This window comes from Patella vulgata, chromosome 1, assembly GCF_932274485.2.
Source record: "Patella vulgata chromosome 1, xgPatVulg1.2, whole genome shotgun sequence".
Lineage (NCBI taxonomy): Eukaryota > Metazoa > Mollusca > Gastropoda > Patellidae > Patella > Patella vulgata.
In genome coordinates this window covers 48,142,311-48,161,408 of record NC_065879.2, presented here as the reverse complement: position 1 = coordinate 48,161,408, position 19,098 = coordinate 48,142,311, and the positions used below count along the sequence as shown (strand labels likewise).

Genomic DNA, 19,098 nt, shown 5'->3' with positions numbered 1-19,098 from the left:
ATTATAAACTGAACCGAATTGAGAAAAAAAATAGTCTAGGCCGTCCAGACTTATTAAATTATTAAACACTCTATACATAGGGGGCCTGGTTGATTGAAAATAAAAACGGAAGTGGTGGCTACATTAAAATTTTGGAATTTTTCAAACATTTCCGAAACGAAAAACAGGTAATTTAAAATTGAGGAATTTGGAAAAAATAACCGAAACGCACGGTTATTTTTTGTTTTATCGGTTCGGTTTTCGGTTTATATGTAAAAACCGCGGTTATTCGGTTAAATCGAAAAACCGCACATCACTAACTGTGGCCACATATTAGGCAATTTCTTTATATACATATAGCTAATATTTTAGATTTGTTTTACCTGGTCTTCGCAGAGGAGTCATGGTGGCTCTGTGAGTAAGAGAGAGAGAGAGAGAAATGGGGTTTAACGTCCACTCGACACAAACTAGGTCATTTCGGGACTAACATATGGTTTAATTTTATTTCTATAATTTGCTTGCGCGTAGGGGTCTTTAGCAGTGGGAGGAAACCGGAGGACCCGGAGAAAACCCACGAGGTTGGACAGGCGACCCTACTCCTTGTCACGTACAACCGGGGATTCGAAACCACGCCAGTTGACTCAATGACAGACTTAATGATACAGCGCGCACGTGCTAACCACTAAGCCATCCAACCCCCCCTTGTGAGTAAGACGTTGACTCGCTAACCTGGAGGTTCCATGTTCGATCCCTGCATTTGCCGAGAAAGTTCATCAGGATTTTCCAGTTTGGTTTCCCCTCATCAATGGTGCAGGACAGAGGGCCTGACTAGGGGCAACATATAGTCGTTCAGATGGGACGAAAAACCGAGGTCCCGTGTACACATTAAGGTGCACGTAAAAGATCCCTAGGCAGTTGGAATTCGATATAAGAGTAGGCTGTAGTGTCGCTGTGCGGGCAAAATTTCACTCATAGCACACCGTATGGCATATGCCGTCTTCATTAGCCCTGTCGGAGCAGAACAGTAGGACATTAAATCCCATTTAATTTCATTTTGGTCTTCCCAGGTATCACTATAAGCGTTCATTTTAATTGATCAAAATGATAATAGCATGTTTGATATGGATTTGCTTCTGTCAATCAAATCAAAGAATGGAGATTTAATGAGAAAGAGAAGTATGTCAGCTCAACACAAAAAATAGAACAATAGATATATATACATGTACCTGAATGTTGAATCTGAGCCATGGTGTGTAATAAATGTCGACTTTGTTTTCTTTCCTTAAAGTTATACACACTATACATAATTAGCCGTGAAATGCCTTCCAGCAAATAATTGTGTTTATTAGCTTAGCTGGGTTACTTGAAATATCTCTCCACAATCTGAGGTCAGATGTTTCATGTTGAACTCTCTCCCATAGAGGTAGGTTTGTACCTGCAGCTGAAGTATTTAGAATATGTAAAACAGGGATCTGTTAGGGAGTATTCAAAATATCTCATTACAGGGATTCGAGATACAGCTGAGTTAGGATAGTGCAACAGAGTATTAATGTAAGTGTGCTATAAGCTTTATGTGAGATGCTTTGCAGCTCTTAACCCAACATAATTGAATTAATGAGTCACATACATGTACAGGTATGTTAGATATTTTACATGGTGAATGAAAAATTATCTATCTTATCACATTTATGGCAGTCTACATTTCTTCACAATTTTAATTTGCATACTCAAACTTAAGTATGGTTGGATTTTATTTATGTGTTGTTAATCGCAGTTATTTGTGGTATGTGGGACACATTATATGATGTGAATGGATGATCTATCCCTCATGAGTATCTATGCCCTGACATATTTTTAAATAAGTAATTGTTGGCCAGCCATAAGCATTTTTTTCGGAGTGAAAGATATCATTAACAAGAAAGAATATTGCTGGAATAGAGAAGAGATTAGACATTTTATTTAATCCCACCTTTGGATAATAAATAATCTGATTTGGATTACCTTAATTCTCTGCCTTGGTTTTATTAATGAAGATGGGAGCAGGAGGTAAATTTAATATATTATATAATTCATTTATTCTTTTTTATTTTAAAAGAGCTAAACCTACATGTATTTAATTTAGGTAAAAAGGTGGTGTTGAATTGTTTTGTTATTTCGATTAATAATAGGTCAACATCTTTACAATTAAATATTCAGTTTCTTTTCTAATTTTATGAATTTTTTGGAATGAAACTGAAACCATCGGCTTATCTGTACCTGAATACATGAAATTTAATTTTAATGTTTTGCTCAAATTAAAGTGATCAAGTCATTTAAATGGTATATATGGACTGAAAACATATTCAAACTAATTAATTTGTCATAACTTTGCTTCAAATCCTTCTCAAACATTGTAATTGCAAAGGAATGTCCTGCTATAAAAATTCGATCAAACCAGGTCATGTTTACGTCACGTGAATTACCTCTCTTGGAAGTCAGAGGAGAATTCAGTGCATACATAAGACGATGTTGTCTTTAATCGCTTACTATTTATTACAAATATTGAATCCTAATTAGATTCTCGGATTATCCACTACCCGCATCTTTTTCCGTCATTTTTATCTCAGAAAGTGTTGTACGTCTAACTCTTCATAAAGTTTATCAACTTGTACATCAAGCGCTCAATGTTCGCGTGTGACCTTTGACATCACGCGTGCAGAAATTCCTAATCGTCGGGCGGTTGATTAGGGGAACCCTTACATTTTTGTCCTGTTTACACTCTATGAGTGTTTTTCGGGGAATCCAGTATTTTTCTAGTAAGATTGGATATCTCTAATTTCCATATGTACCAAAATTACCATACTTTTATTGGAAATAACCACCCGATAAATACTTTTCTGGGAACCCATCTTTAAGATTTAAGAATACATTTTCTCTTATTTATGGATTCAAGTTTTTGATTGGGTATTTTTTTTTTGTCCCCTGCCTTTCGAAGAAAGCACCTGGGACTATTAAAATGGGTTTGTCTGTCTGTCTGTCTGTCCGTCTGTCCGTCACATTTTTTGGGACACAATAACTCTCATTCTAATTTAGCTAGAATGTTTAAACTTGGTGTGGGTCAATTATTAGCTCAATGCCTTGATGAAGTTCGAAGATGAGCATTTCTGCTTAGGGTAAGCAGAGATAAGCAATTTCATTGGTTGATGCTTTGGGACACAATAACTTTAGTTCTAATTAATTAATTAATTAAGTGAGAGTGATGAAACTTGGTGTAGAGTTTCATTACATCAATACTTTGACTAAGTTCGATAATGAGCATTTGCTGCTCAGGGTAAGCAGAGCGATAAGCAATTTGATTGGCTGAGACTTTGGAACATAATAACTCTTCTTCTAATTGAGCTAGAATGTTCACACTTGATGTAGGTCTTTATTAGTTGAATGCCTTGATGGAGTTTGAAGATGAAAATTTCTGCTTAGGGTAAGCAGACATAAGCAATTTGATTGGTTGATGCTTTGGGGCACGATAACATTGGTTCTAATTAAGTGAGAGTGAGAATACTTGGTGTAAAATTTTATCACATCAGTACCTTGACTAAGTTCGATAGTGAGCATTTTCTGCTCAGGGTAAGCAGAGCGATAAGCAATTTGATTGGTCGATACTTTGGAACACAATAACTCTCCTTCTAATTGAGGTAGAATGTTCAAACTTGGTGTAGGCATTCATTAGGTTAGATGGAGTTCGGTGATAAACATTGTCTGCTTAGGGTAAGAAATCTGATTTTGTTGATGCTTTGGGGCACGATAACTTTGGTTATAATTAAGTGAGAGTGATGAAACTCCTAGTATAGATTCATCATATCATTACCTTGACTAAGTTCGATGATGAGAATTTTCAGCTTAGGCTAAGGAGCAATAAGCAATTTGATTGGTCAAGACTTTGGAATATAACAACTATGCTTTTAACTAAGGTAGAATTTTAAACTTGATGTAGATGTTCATTAGGTGAATGTCTTGACTGTGTTCAATGATTAATATTTCGAGTTAAAGCTAAGCAGAGCTAAGAAAGTTCATTGGTCGATGCTTTGGGACAAGATAAATTTGATTCTATCTGATAGAGAGTGATGAAACTTAGTGTATAGTTGATAATCAGTTTAATTGCTAGATACTTTTGAAAAAAATAAATGTGCGATTAATTAATATGTCATCTATTTATTTTGGGATTTCGGCAGGGGACATCAGCCTCACTGTTGGCTTGTTTCTTTATAAAAGGAAAGAAAAATAGTAAAAATTGTGAATTCAATAAATTTAGTATAACAACCATTGACGATTGAACAGACCCTAAATACTAGCTGGGAGGTGAATTTAAAACATTTTTTTTAATTTCTGAAGCCCTTAAAGATACTTTCCCAGAAAAGTATTTATCCGGTGGTTATTTCCAATAAAAGTATGTCAAATTTGGTATATATAGAAAGTATAGACATCCAATCTTACTAGAAAAATACTAGATTACCCAAAAAACGCCCCTGGGCAAAATTGTCAGGGTATCACTAACTGGCAACCCGACTGTTATCTGCCAGCTATTGTGTGCCATCTTAAATGAGGGAGCGGTTGTTATTTCTTGATCAAATGGTTAGGCGGTTTTGGGAACATTGAGGGGTGTCAACGTACAAAAGATTCTGCAATTAAATGACGGAAAAAGAAGTTGACAGAAATAATTAAGAATTTACTTAGGCCTCAATATGTATGGGAAATGTACAGTAAGTAATGTTAAATACATTCTGAAAAATGAACCCTACCATAATGAAGCCCTACCATAATGAAGCTAAGTTGACAGACATTGCGTCTAACAACAGCTTACTTATAGCTATAGGTATCCCCGGCTAATACAAAGTTTTGAGAGGGAATTGAAGCAAATTTTTGATAGATTAGTTACTTTGAATATGTTTTTAGTCCAAATATATCATCAAATCACAAAGTTTTTAAGCAGGAATGTATTTTTAGTCCGGACTCACTTTTGTTTGATATATAGTTTCTCAGTGGATTATTGTTGGTTAGAGTCCCCTTGATTTTTCCCAAGTGGGTGTGGTCATGTCACCCTTGGGGAAAGTTAAATATTCAAGATGGCGGCCAAAATGGTGGGAAAAATACAAAAAATAATTTTTCACCATTCTAGGTCGTGTAATATATCGTTTTATAGGTTTTCGGGATCGCTGAACTCGAATTCGGGCATATTTTTAACATACGACCTAATCCGACAAAGATATTCAAAATGGCGGCGGAAGTACAAAAATTTCATATTTTGTCCTACATATCGTTTTATATGTTTTGGGGGTCGCTTAATGCGAATTCGGACACCTTTTTAACATAAGACCCATCATGAAGGCGGAAAATAGAAAAAAAAAACCAAAGTTCACACAGCTAGATTTATGATAAATCATTCCAGAAATTTCAATTTTAGCTAAAACTATAAGTAACAAAAAGATACCATATGTTAAGCATATAACCAAAGCAATATTAATGTATCATATTGTTCCATCTTCATCATCTTCTTTGTTTTCATCATCCGTATCCTCTGTTCCAATCTCAAATGAGATGGAATTGAAGGATTTGTCTGAATTGAAACAAGAACAAAAATCAGAACATGATAAATCTGATTATTTACAGCCACAAGGGCCGAAATGCTAAAAAAAAATTGAAATGATTTTAGTTTCCTTGGTCTTAAATGAAGCTCTGTGCAATGTAGATTTTGTATCTCAATTTTGAATGCAAGAAGCCAAAATGTTAATGAATAAATCCATTTTACATAAATCCTAATTAGTCTTTACCGTAATCCACATTACGGTAAAGACAATCGAGAACACAGTGACTACATGGAATAAATTACAAATGGCAGATTCACAAAGATTTCTCATAATGAAATAAAATAGGGTTTAATGTTTTACTCTTCTGAACCAACCCGGCTAATGAAGACGGGCATGCATTGCGCACCTACTCTTCATCAAATTTCAACTGCCAGAGGTTCTTGTTTTACATGCATATATGGGGGGGTGGGGGTCAACACCTGGATCGAACGTCGGACCTCATGGTCTGTGGGAAGCCACTGTGACTCAGTGATTCATTTCCAGTGTTGGCTGAGAAAGTGCCTTCAGATCTTTTAGCATGATTGTCTCTTGTTATTGGTGCAGGACAGGGTCCAGTGACCGCCCTAAACATTCAGCAATGGCAACAATTCTTTTTATTGGCGAATAAAGTGATGATACTGGTGAAAATTTTGGCAAATGAATTTTAGAGAGTGTTATTTCGTGAATCTGCTAATATTAAACTTGAAATCGTCTCGTTCAACGCTTCTTTCGATCGACTCGATGGAGTGTCTATTTTTAGTACATTAATTACTCAATCTTACAAATCGCAAATCAGTCAATGTTACACATTAAAACTATCAAACACAGTTACGTCCCTTTTTTGTGGCACTGTGTTGCTTACATTCGCTTCACTACAAGTTTTCTTTTCTCACGCAGCAAATAAATAAAATGCACAATAATGACAACTAATACTAGTAAACCCAAAATAAGAAGGATATAGATTCCCTTTTCCTTGCTACGACTGCTGTTAGTCCAGAATCTACTTCCGAGAGTGAGAGTGTCATCTCTGATGCAAGTCCTTCGTTGGCTTCACTAACATGTGGACAAATATTATACCTTAACTGAGACCGATCTAACCCTTAATGACCTCATGCTTATAAAAATGGATGGACCGGAAAGGATAAATTTTGAATTTGTCAGAGCATTTGATCAGTGGTGTCTTAAAAAGAATCGTGGTGTCTTTTCTGTTTTGAGGATGAATTAAATCATGTGGCTGTGAAGTAATTTATCCTATAAACATTGTTTTGTTATTTGCATTCATTCTCTCCATAATGTGAACTTTTGGACAGTCAAGGCGATAAAATAATATTCTTGTGTACTAAATAAGTACATATTAAACATTTATTTTCATTTTTAATTAACAAACTTATGAATAAGAATGATATAAAATATTTGGCTAAAACTTTCTGAATTGGCTAATAAAATTTAAATTTGGCTAAAAATTTGTCTAAAGGTTTTAAGAGTCTATGGCGGTCACTGCGGTTCTCTGGTAAGGAATAGAGTTTAGTCTTTTGGATAGGACGAAATACTGAGACTCTGTGTACATGTTGGCGTGCATGTAAAAGAACCCTGACAGAATTCGTAATAAGAGTATGTTGTTTCACCGCAGTCCAGGCAAAATAGTCCTCATAGCCCACTACATGGAGTACATGTGTATGTCCATCTTCATTAGCCCGGTTGGTGCAGAAAAGTAAGACGTTAATCCTCGTTTCATTTAATTTCCTGGTAAGTGCCCCCAATTAGTTTTAAATTAAATTTTGAAACATAAATCAGTGTCATACATGTATGTTACAGCAGAGTTTAACAAGTGCGACATAAACGTTTCACAGCTATGGTAAGGCAACCAGGGGGACAGACTGACATACAAATTGCATTTTGTGTAAGTGTGACGGAGAGTTGTTAATGTAAGGGCCAAGGGCCCTAGTGACATCTTAAGCGATGGGCCCTATGCAAGCCTACTCCGACCCTGGGTGAGCCAGCACATTATTCATTGCACATTTTTCATAATACATGTATATATATCTACATGTAAGCTTGTATGCTCTCCACTTAAAAAGTTACTCCCAAGAATTGTTTGCGCATTCTTTGCCAAGGCTACGTAAGGTGCTATGGTTATGAACAATCATTAAACAAACGATCCGAAATCATCTGCAAGTAATCCTCATACCATGAAATAAAAATATTGTTGATGTCAAGAAAAACAATCAAATTACTAAAATTCATCAATAATTGAAATGTCCATATAATGTCAGTCTAAATATTAAAATTCATTTGACAATAAATATAAAACAATTAAAATTGAAAGTAGTCGACTGAAAATTCAAATAACTGACAGATTAAACATTTAAAAAGCAAAGATTCCACTTAAAAAATAAATTGTGAATATTTCACATAGTTTCTCTTTCAATGTTTTTAATTTTTAACCTAGCAATGCATATTCTTACATATGGAAAACTGACTACATGTATTTACACATGTAAAAATGCTAACTTATAAGATTTATTCCTTAAATACTGTAGTTTAATTTTGTTCTATTTCTACTATTACTTTTCATTTATTGATATATTTTTTTATATTAAAGCAGATTATATTTTATATTCAGATTAGTTTCGTAAACATTTTGACATTTCATAATTTTTAATACTGGATCTAAACGAGACCATAGCAGAAGTACCATGCCTGGTCTCACTACTGAAAGTCCCGATACACATTGTCACCAACTTCTTTTATTTAAGACAATAGCATGGGCTGTATTAATGCTACCAGACATCGACTATTAGCCTTACATGTTGCGATTACATGATTAATATTGGTAACTAATTCAAGCAGTAAGACCTTTTAGTTATTATATGTGTCATATAACCACAAATAACATCAACAATAAATCTAAATTTCACTTAAATCTGTCATTCTTCAAAGATAAGTCTTTACCGAAATGCCAACCTGTAGACGGTAAAGACAGAATGTTATGGCGGTAAAGACATAGTTTAGTGCTTGGATGTCATAATTATAAGTACAAATTTGTATGGTCTAAGCCCTGGGTTTAGTGATGTATTTGCTGTATATTCTCAATAATTTATGCTTATTAATGACAAACTTTGACAGTTATTGTAATGTCGGTAAAGACTCTCCAAAAGTGCGACATTTAGCTTTCAGAACTTCAAAATTCATGTTCTGTCATTTCATCACATCTTCTGGCTAAGGCTTTATGCCAGAAGGACACTCAAAACATACTAGTACTTTGAAGTTAAAAAAGCACCCTCTATATGGAAAGACCTAGTGAATTATCTCCCTTAAAAAAAATAGGTATACGGTAAAGACACTGAATTTCAAATTTTAAGTTCAAAGTTTGATGCCACATAAAAATTTACCTTTGGTTAAACTTGACATATTGTATGTTTAATATTAAAGCTCAGTGCTCTATGTTTTAAACCATTTAAATATTTGTTGATTTGAATGTCATATTTAATATTGAAAAGATGTTTTTTCTCTCTCTATATAAAAATTTTGTCATGTCGGTAGGGACATTTTAGGATGTTTTTTCAACAGAAGTAAATCATATATTGGTTGTAGAATGAAAATAGTGTGTGCCCTCCAAACCTAACTATATTTCACATATTCTGTGTAAGATTTATTACCATCAGATCATTAAATGTGACAAAATATTGTGTTGACTGTTTTGACTCCATTTTGTGAAAAACACCCATATATACATTCCACCTGACTTAACGATTAATCAACGGGGTTAAGATTGTTGATTGGGTAATCAAGTTCAGGTTTATTTATGTTATCAAAGAAACCGACAGAGATGTAACACTAACAGTTAGTTTTGATGAACTGAGAAGTGTCCCGTGGAGCATTACACATTTGAGAGAAACATGCAGTTTCGTTAATTTTAAAATAAAACATCCTGCAGTAAGTAAATATGCAATAACTTAATAGTTGACATGAAAAAAATTAATATAAAAGCATTATGCAATTTCTTTTGTTAATTGTAAAATAAATACAAACAATCGACACTAACTAGGTACTTAACTTTGGGGACTAACATATAGTTCAATATTATTTCATTAACTCGCTTGCATGAAGGGGTGTTTAACAGTGAGACGAAACCGGGGGACCAGAGAAAACCCTCCTTGTTTGACAGACGACCCCACGCCTTTTCACTATCAAGTGGTAAGAGAGAGGTGGGTCATTTTGGGAATAAAATATAGTATATGGTCACTTGTATTTATCGGTTGTAAAGGGAGATAACTGGGTAAACATTTCAGTTTGGCAGTATTTGATGAGTATTTGGTAGTATTGGATTATTATTGACTTGTTTTGGGTGGTATAGGGAGGCAAATGGAACAGCCAGACATCCGTATCGCATTTGAAGCACATTTCCCTCGATATAACTCTCTGTTTTTAAAAAAAAATCAAATGTGGACATTGAAATGTGGACGTATATTGCCGTCGCCCCCGTCCGTCGTCCATAATTTCTTGTGAACGCTCTAACACCAAAAGTTATGATCCGATTGTTTTAAAATTGATATATGTTGTTCACAATATTGGTGAGATGAAGAAGCCTATTTAATTTCAATAATTTATGATTATTACGGCTAGGGTTATGGCCCTTATTTCACTTTATTGAACCTTGTGAACGCTCTAATGCCAAAAGTTATCATCCGATCTTTCTGAAATTTATATGCATTATTGAAATAAGTGAAACAAAGAAGCTTATTGAATTTCAGCAATTTCTGTTTATTAGTCTAGAGTTATGGCCCTTGTTTCACTTTATTGAACTTTGTGAATGCTCTAACATCAAAAGTTATCTGCCGATCTCTATGAAATTTACATGCGTCATTTAAATTAGTAAAGAAAAGAATTCTTTTAAATTTCAGCAATTTCCGTTTATTACTTCTAGAGTTATGGCCCTTGTTTCAATTTGTTCAACCTTGTTAATGCTTGATTGATGTAAGTTATAATCCGAGATGTATGAAATTTATATGCATCATTTAAATTTGTGAAACGAAAATTCCTCCCACTGCTAAAAAGACCCCTCCGCGCAAGCGAATTATTGAAATAAAATTGAACCATGTGTTAGTCACGAAATGACCTAGTTTGTGTCGAGTGGATGTTAAATCCCATCCATCTCTCTCTCTCTCTCTGTAAAACGAAAAAGCCTGTCAAATTTCAACAATTTCTGTAGATTATTTCCAGGGTGGAGACCCTTGTTTCAATTTGTAGAACCTTGTGAACCCTCAAACGGCAAAAATTATAATCTGATCTGTATGGAACTGTCTTGTAAAGGCCCCCATTTACCTACAAAGGAATAAATATGTGACAAGCCTTGTCGACCGCTTGGACGATTTAGCTGCTGTGGGGGTATCTTTCGTTGCCTGGCAACCTATCTTTTCTTTGATATCAGAATACCTAAAAGTTCTTGAAAGTCGGCGAAGCTGCTTTGACTCAGCTACTTGTACAATTCTATCATCCGTATCCACGTGAATTCTGCACATTATCATGGTACCACACTTCATTACTAATATCCATAATAAATTGAATATCAAAACAAAAATCACACCTGTGCATGGCACCGTATTTACATGTACCGCTTGCAAAGGACAGATAACGCCACCTGGAATTCCCTTTTCACATATCCGGACTATATTTACGCTACAAATTATATTTATAAATATATGAAATATTTTTGTGACCTGATTATTTGATTTTGTCAAATTGTCTTATAAATTATTCATGGGCTTTATTTATGGAAATTGTTTAAAAGTAAATACACCAAGCAACGAGCCGTGTGCATTTCCATTCCAACCACCATTATATTTACTGTGGTGTCGTTATGGTAGAATTATTTCTGGTGACTTGGGGGTGCGTTTTAATCTATTTAAATATAATACACCATAATGCTATAAACTAGTGTGGTGAAGCAGATGAAAACAAGCGTAGATGGGGTGAAATTCATTGTTATAAAATTGTGTACTTCCAAACTGTGTGAGTAACTGTAGCCTACAACAGAGCGAAATGTCAACAGTGCAAATGGCGGCTTTTCGAGGTATTTCCGTGCTTAATTCTTGCATTTAGAATCGAATTCTTAAATGTACGTGACGTGGACGTGAGTATTGTGGTCAGTTTAATAAACATCAAGTAAAATTTAGTCCACCTGTCGCAAGTGACGAGTAGTTTTATTTGCTACCTGTCAGACGAAAAAATCTTCTGTCGGCGACAAGTAGACAGGCAAACATTTCGAGCCATGATGGCAACATTTTTTGTCACCGTATTTTTTCTTGGGCCCCCATTGGCTAATTTAGTTTTTCAATCCTGGATTAATTATTTATTGTTCGATTTGTATAAAACAAAGTTCATATGCTCCGCGGTCCAAAATGTCATTTTTTTTTGTTACCGGTAAATTTTCCTTATGGCAAAGGAAATGACGTAAAATTAGCAAAAACTGCAATTTTGACAGTTCGGTACCACTTTTTGAAAGCAAATATTATTTTTTTCAAATCTAGTATGACTGAAAGGGTGTGCCCTGTTAAGGCGCAGAAATCATCGTGCTTAGTTTTTTAAATTTTTATTTCGTTTTCGGAACATTTCGATTTAAAGGTGAAAAAATGAGCTATTCACAACCCATTCAGGCTTTTCATATTTTAATATATTTTTTTGCAACTTTCATGAACTAGTAGCAATAATCCATACGAAGAAAATGTATGTGAAAATTAGTTTGTAATATGAGCAGTTGCCGAGAAATGGGCAATTTTGCATGAGTCACTTTTTACGCTAGTTTGCCTGTAAAAGTGTCAATTATTGTTCGATTTTCATAAAAGTGACACCATTTGATGCGTAATGTCAATTTTAACTAGGTCAAACCAATTTAACATTTTCAATGTCACCGAAAATGATGTAATTTGGGCAAAAATTGTATTTATAGTCTTCAAAACCAGTAATTTATTCAAATGAGTCGTATTTGTTATTTGTTTAAAATGTAGATATCACAAAATGGTTTCTAACTTATTCAGTTGGGGAGAAATAGACGATTTTCAACAGGTAACTTTTCAAGGTTTTTGGTCCATAAAAGTATCAATTATTTTTCGATTTTCATAAAATTTCCAGTGTGTGATACCTAATGCAATTTACGATTTCATACAAGTCATTTAACACTTTTACTGTCACCGGAAGTAACGTCATTTTGACAAAAACTGTATTTTTAGCCTTCAAAACAGATATTTTATTCAAATGAGTCTGATTTGTAATGTTTTTAAAATTATGATATTTGATTCCAATCAACAAATTGACTGAACCCACGCGATCATACAGATACCAGAAAATGGTTTCTAACTTGTACAGTTGCAGAGAATTAGACGATTTTCTGCAAGTCACTTTTCAAGGTTTTTGGTCTATAAAAGTGGCAATTATTATTCGATTTACATAAAATTTTCACCATGTGATGCCTTTTGCCATTTCTGATTTCATAAAACTAATTGAAAATTTTCATTATCACCGGAAGTACTGTACACTTACATGTAACAAATGTTTACAATGAATTGATATTGCTGGATTTGGTTGATTCTGCGTCCATTTTATTTGATGTGTGCAATGCTGATGTGGAAACCTGTTTAATGGTTTCATTGGTACCGGAAGTGACATATGTTTAAGGGTAACGTGGCACCGGTGAAACCCGTCATTACTGCATCGCAGTTCTAGTTCCTAATTATTTTCTTTGACAGGAGTCAATTTAGACATTCAGGCAAGCGATAAAAAGCGCACCTCGACTGACATCCAGAAGAGCGAGAGCGATCGCGCTCCTTTTACATGAAGGCCTTGTATTGGGTAGTATCTGGTGATATTGGGTAGTATTGGGTAAATCGTCCCACCCTGCAGGGGACCCAAGGTGAAATAGAGAATAAAACACAAGGCAACAAGCGACAGAACCTAATCTGATCGCGGATTAAGATACAAATGTATACACATTTCAGTAAGTAGGACCACAGATATAAAATCATTTTGGGAAAATTCTATAGTATCTTTATTTGATTAAATTAAAGGGCACGGCTGTTTGATGTGGGAAACAAAGTGCAGAGGTCTTTGCTGTTGTGGGACCAGGACAAACCCTTGATGTTGGGAAAAGACTCCTGTCATAAAACCGCATATACCCTTATCAAAGACACATAAACTATCAGCAGCACATATTACTTGTAATTAAGGAAACATAGTTGATTAGCCTAACTGGTAAATGTAAGTTAAGATAAGGTAAGAGTCACTGTTGACTGTGTGACAACTGACAGGTGGTTTAGGGTTAAATTTTGGATTGTGATTTGTCTGACCTCTCCTTTAAATTCGTAAAACTGTAGCACACTGGTCCACATGTAATATTTAGTGTTTCACGGACTGAGTTCCATTTTCAAAATGCAGTAAAAACTGGTTTTGGGTAAAACAAAATATTATATAATTCACTTTTTATACGCCTACATTTTAATGTGGACGTATATTGTCATCCCCCGTCCGTCTGTCTGTCCACAATTTGTTTCAATCTACAGGGCACAATTTTTATTCGATTTTGACGGAACTTAAAATATAGGTCTATCTCCCAAAGATCTCATTTCCTTTCGATATTGGCATATATCGGACCGTAACTTCATGGATTGTGGCTGTCGGACACTCTACATTTTTTGAAAGGAGCATTTAATTTGGAAAGGATTGTCAAATTTTGCAAGAGATGGATAGAGAACAAGCTAAACAAAAAACAATTTTTCGTACAATCAAGGACCATAATTCAGGAAGTTACGATCCGATGTGCACGAATATCGACCGAACCAAGATCTTTGGGTTATAAAGATATATTTCAAGTTTCATCAAAATCGGATCAACATTGTGACTTCTAGAGGGCCCACAATCATCTGATTTTGATGAAACTTGAAATGCATGTTTATAACCCAAAGATCTTGGTTCCTTTCGGTATTTGCACATATCTGATCGTAACTTCCTGAATTATGCACCTGATTGTACGAAGAATCACGTTTTTAGCTTGTCCCTCTAGAGATCACAATTATTATCCGATTTAAAAAAAACGTTTGAATATATCACAGTTACACTGTAATGACGCTTGAGTTTGAATTTCGTGAAAATCAGGTCAAAACTGCCAGACAATTCATATTATAACCCAAAGATCTTGGTTCATTTCAAAATTCACGCACATCGGATGGTAACTTCCTGAATTATGGCCCTTGATTGTATGAAAAATCACGTTTTTCGCTTGTTGTCACTCTAGAGGTAATAAGTTTGAATTTGAATTTCGTAAAAATCAGGTCAAAACTGCCAGACAATTCATATTTATAACCCAAAGATCTTGGATCATTTCAAAATTCACGCACATCGGATCGTAACTTCCTGAATTATGGCCCTTGATTGTACGAAAAATCGCGTTTTTCGCTTGTTGTCACTCTAGAGGTAATAATTTTTATCTGATTTAAAAACGTTTGAATATATCACTGTTACACCCTAATGATGGCTGAGTTTGAATTTCGTTAAAATTTACCAAAATTGAGGGACGACAAAATGGCTGCCCCTCGAACGCAAATAGTGTAAATATATGGCACATCATGTATATCAAGGTTGTGGACCTTCTAGAAGCCACAATTTTGATCTGATTTTGATGGAACTTGAAATACATATTTATTACCCAAAGATCTTGGTTCCTTTCAGTATTCACGCATATCGGATCATAACTTCTTGAATTATGGCCCTTGATTGTACGAAAAATCGCATTTTTGGCTAGTGCCGCTGTCCGGGCAAAATTTCTCTCATAGCACACTGTATGGCGTATGCCCGTCTTCATTAGCCCAGTTCGGAGCAAAACAGTAGGACGTTAAACCCCATTTCATTTCATTTCTATATGGTATATCAAGGTTGTGGACCCTCTAGAGGCTACAATTTTGATCCAATTTTGATGAAACTTGAAATACATGTTTATAACCCAAGTGTTTATAACCAAAAGATCTTGGTTCGTTTTGATATTCGCGCACATCAGATCGTAACTTCCTGAATTATGGCCCTTGATTGTACGAAAAATTGCATTTTTAGCTTGTGGTCCCTCTTGAGGTCACAGTTTTTATACGCCCACATTGAAATGTGGTTGTATATTGTTGTCGCCCCCGTCCGTCTGTCTGTCCGTCCGTCCGTCTGTCCGTCCGGCGTCCACAATTGCTTGTTAGAGCTCTAGAGGCTAAAGTAAATATCTGATTGACTTTAAAATTATACACAGTGTTTGAAGCCATGAAGCCACAAAAGATTAACAAGCAATCACCAATCAATTATCTGTGAGATTAAAACTCGCTACCGTGGGTCTTTGTGGATTACTTTGATAATTTTAATCTCTTGTACGACAGTTGTGACAAATACTCAAGAATATCCACGAATTTTTCCACGAATTCACAGTCGTAAAAATATTCCTAGCACCTGTTGGAAACATTTGTTGCGCATGCCAATTGAACCTGAATAACCTATAAGTTTGGTCACCCTACAGATCTCTTTGAACCGTCTGACGATGACCTGGGATGCTCGAGTCAGAGTCTGAACCGTCCCGAATTGACAGAATTGCAATCGAGTGACGCGGAATTCAGTCCTGTCACAGTTCTGTCAGTCTCGACGACGGAGGTGGTGTGAGTAGAATTGTGACGTAATTAAACACGGCTGCATGGTTGGATAAGATATTTATATATCCAGTCGACACATGCGTTGTAGCCCGAAGTACCCATTGTCACTTATTTGGGGATTGAGAGAATTCAATTCCGGAACATTCAATCGAGTATGCCAATTATCAATGAACACGCGATAGCAGAGACAAGAGTGCGATCAACTGAAGACGGCAAAGAAGATAAATTAACGACAGACTTGACCTATTTAAAACGCCTACACATGTTAAATGAAATAAAAATTAATGTAATCAAATTTTTGAATGTACAGAAAGGTTTATCATTTTTAAAGGGAATAACATTCTGGTGATTCTAAGTTCTATGTTCGAAGCTACATTATAATAATACTTCGGTTTTCGAAGTTACAATATTTTTGGTATTGAGATAACTGAGTATTCTGACACTCTGCGTAATCCGACATATTTTAACGATCCCGTAATAAAATTTTGAATGTACAGAAAGGTTTATCATTTTTAAAGGGAATAATATTCTGGTGATTCTAAGTTCTATGTTCGAAGCTACATTATAATAATACTTCCGGTTTTCGAAGTTACAATATTTCTGGTATTGAGATAACTGAGTATTCTGACACTCTGCGTAATCCGACATATTTTAACGATCCCGTACAATGTCGGATGTGACAGAGTGCACTGTATATCTTTATAACCCAAAGATCGTGGTTTGGTCGATATTCGTGCACATCGGATCGTAACTTCCTGAATTATGGTCCTTGATTGTAAGAAAAATCGCTTTTTATACGTGGTCGTATATTGTCGTCGCTACTTTAAATTTATACACAGTGTTTAAGGTCACAAGACAAAGAATCCTATTGATTTTCAGCGATTTCCGATAATTACTGTCAGAGTTATGGCCCTTGATCGCTTCAAAAAATCTTGTGGACGCTCTACAGGTCAAAGTTAATATCCGATTGACTTTAAATTTATACAGTGATTAAGGTCATGAGACAAAGAAGCCTATTGATTTTCAGCGATTTCTGATAATTACTTCCAGAGTAATGGTCCTTGATCACTTAAAAAAATCTTGTGGATGCTCTAGAGGTCAAAGTTAATATCCAATTGACTTTAAATTTATACACAGTGTTTAAGTTCATGAGAAAAAGAAGCCTATTGATTTCAGCGATTTCCGATAATTACTGTCAGAGTGATGGCCCTTGATTACTTTGAAAAATCTTGTGGACGCTCTAGAGGCTAAAGTTAATATCCCATTGACTTTAAATTTATACACAGTGTTTAAGTTCACAAGACGAAGAAGTCTATTGATTTCAGCTATATCCGATAATTACTACCAGAGTTATGGCCCTTGATTACTTTGAAAAATTTTGTGGACGCTCTAGAGGCTAAAGTTAATATTCCATTGACTTTAAATTTATACACAGTGTTTTAAGGTCATGAGACGAAGAAGTCTATTCATTTTCAGCAATTTTCGATAATTACTGCCAGAGTTATGGCCCTTAATCACTTCAATGACAACAGTTATCATCCGATCTGTTTGAAATTGATATGCATCATTTAAATTAGTGAAATAAAGAAGCCGATTGAATTTCAGCAATTTCCGTTAATTACGCTGTGAGTTATGGCCCTTGTTTCACTTTGTTGTACCTTGTGAATGCTTTAACAACAAAAGTTATTTTCCGATCTGTATGAAATTTATATGCATCATTTAAATTAGTTTAAAAACAAAAAAGCCTATTGAATTTCAACAATTTCCGTTAATTACATCTAGAGTTATGGCCCTTGTTTCACTTTGTTGAACTTTGTGAACTTTCGAACAATAAAAGTTATCATCCGATCTGTATGAAATTTATATGCATTATTTGAATTAGTAAAACGAAAAAAGCCTGTCGAATTTGAACAATTTCTGTAGATTGCTTCCAGAGTTACAGCCCTTGTTTTAGTTTTAAGAACCTTGTGAACCTTCAAACAACGAAAATTATAATGTCATCTGTATGAAATTGTCTATTAAATTCCCCTAATTACCTACAAAAAGAATAAATATGTTACAACCCTTGTCGACTGCTCAGACGATTTAGCTGCTGTGGGCGTATGTTTTGTTGCCTGGCAACCTATCTTATCCTTTATTCTTAGTTTAGTTTACTTGAACTAACCTATGTTTATTTTTATCAGCCCACATTTAAATATTATATTATATATTGCCATCACCCCTGTCTGCCGTCTGTCATTCATCTGTCATCCACAAGTCTTCTGAAAGCTCCAGTGACTAAAGCTATCACCCAAATGGCTGAATAACTTGAAATTTATGAGCATAGTCTATGTTGTTAGTGAGAGTAAGAATCCTGTTGATTTTATCCATAAAAACTGAAATTATACACTGGACTTGAAATTTATACCTTGTATATATGTTCAGCTGTCTAGTCGTTCGGATGGGACGAAAAACCGAGGTCCCGTGTACTCATTGGCGTGCACGTAAAAGATCCCTTGACAGTTGGAATTCGATATAAGAGTAGGCCATAGTGCCGCTGTCCGGGCAAAATTTCCCTCATAGCACACTGTATGGCGTATGCCCGTCTTCATTAGCCCAGTTCGGAGCAAAACAGTAGGACGTTAAACTCCATTTCATTTCATTTCATTTCATTTTGTATATATGTTACTATAGTGTGGGGAAGAAGTATATTAAATTTTTTAGCGTTTCATAAATACTCTTTAGTGCCTATTATTACATTAGTATTTTATGACGATTATTAAGTGACTACTTTTATAGACTTCTCAGTTGTAGCACCATGGGTCTTTTGTCAGAAGTGGAGAGCCGGCCATCGATTCCGGTTGCCACAT

General features: G+C 35.1%; 1 protein-coding gene across 5 annotated transcripts in view; it reads left to right on the top strand.

Annotated features, from left to right (window-relative positions):
- Positions 1–19,098, top strand: part of LOC126832717 (angiomotin) — a 147,446-nt gene that overhangs the window by 50,321 nt on the left and 78,027 nt on the right. The gene's annotated exons all lie outside the window — the stretch shown is intronic.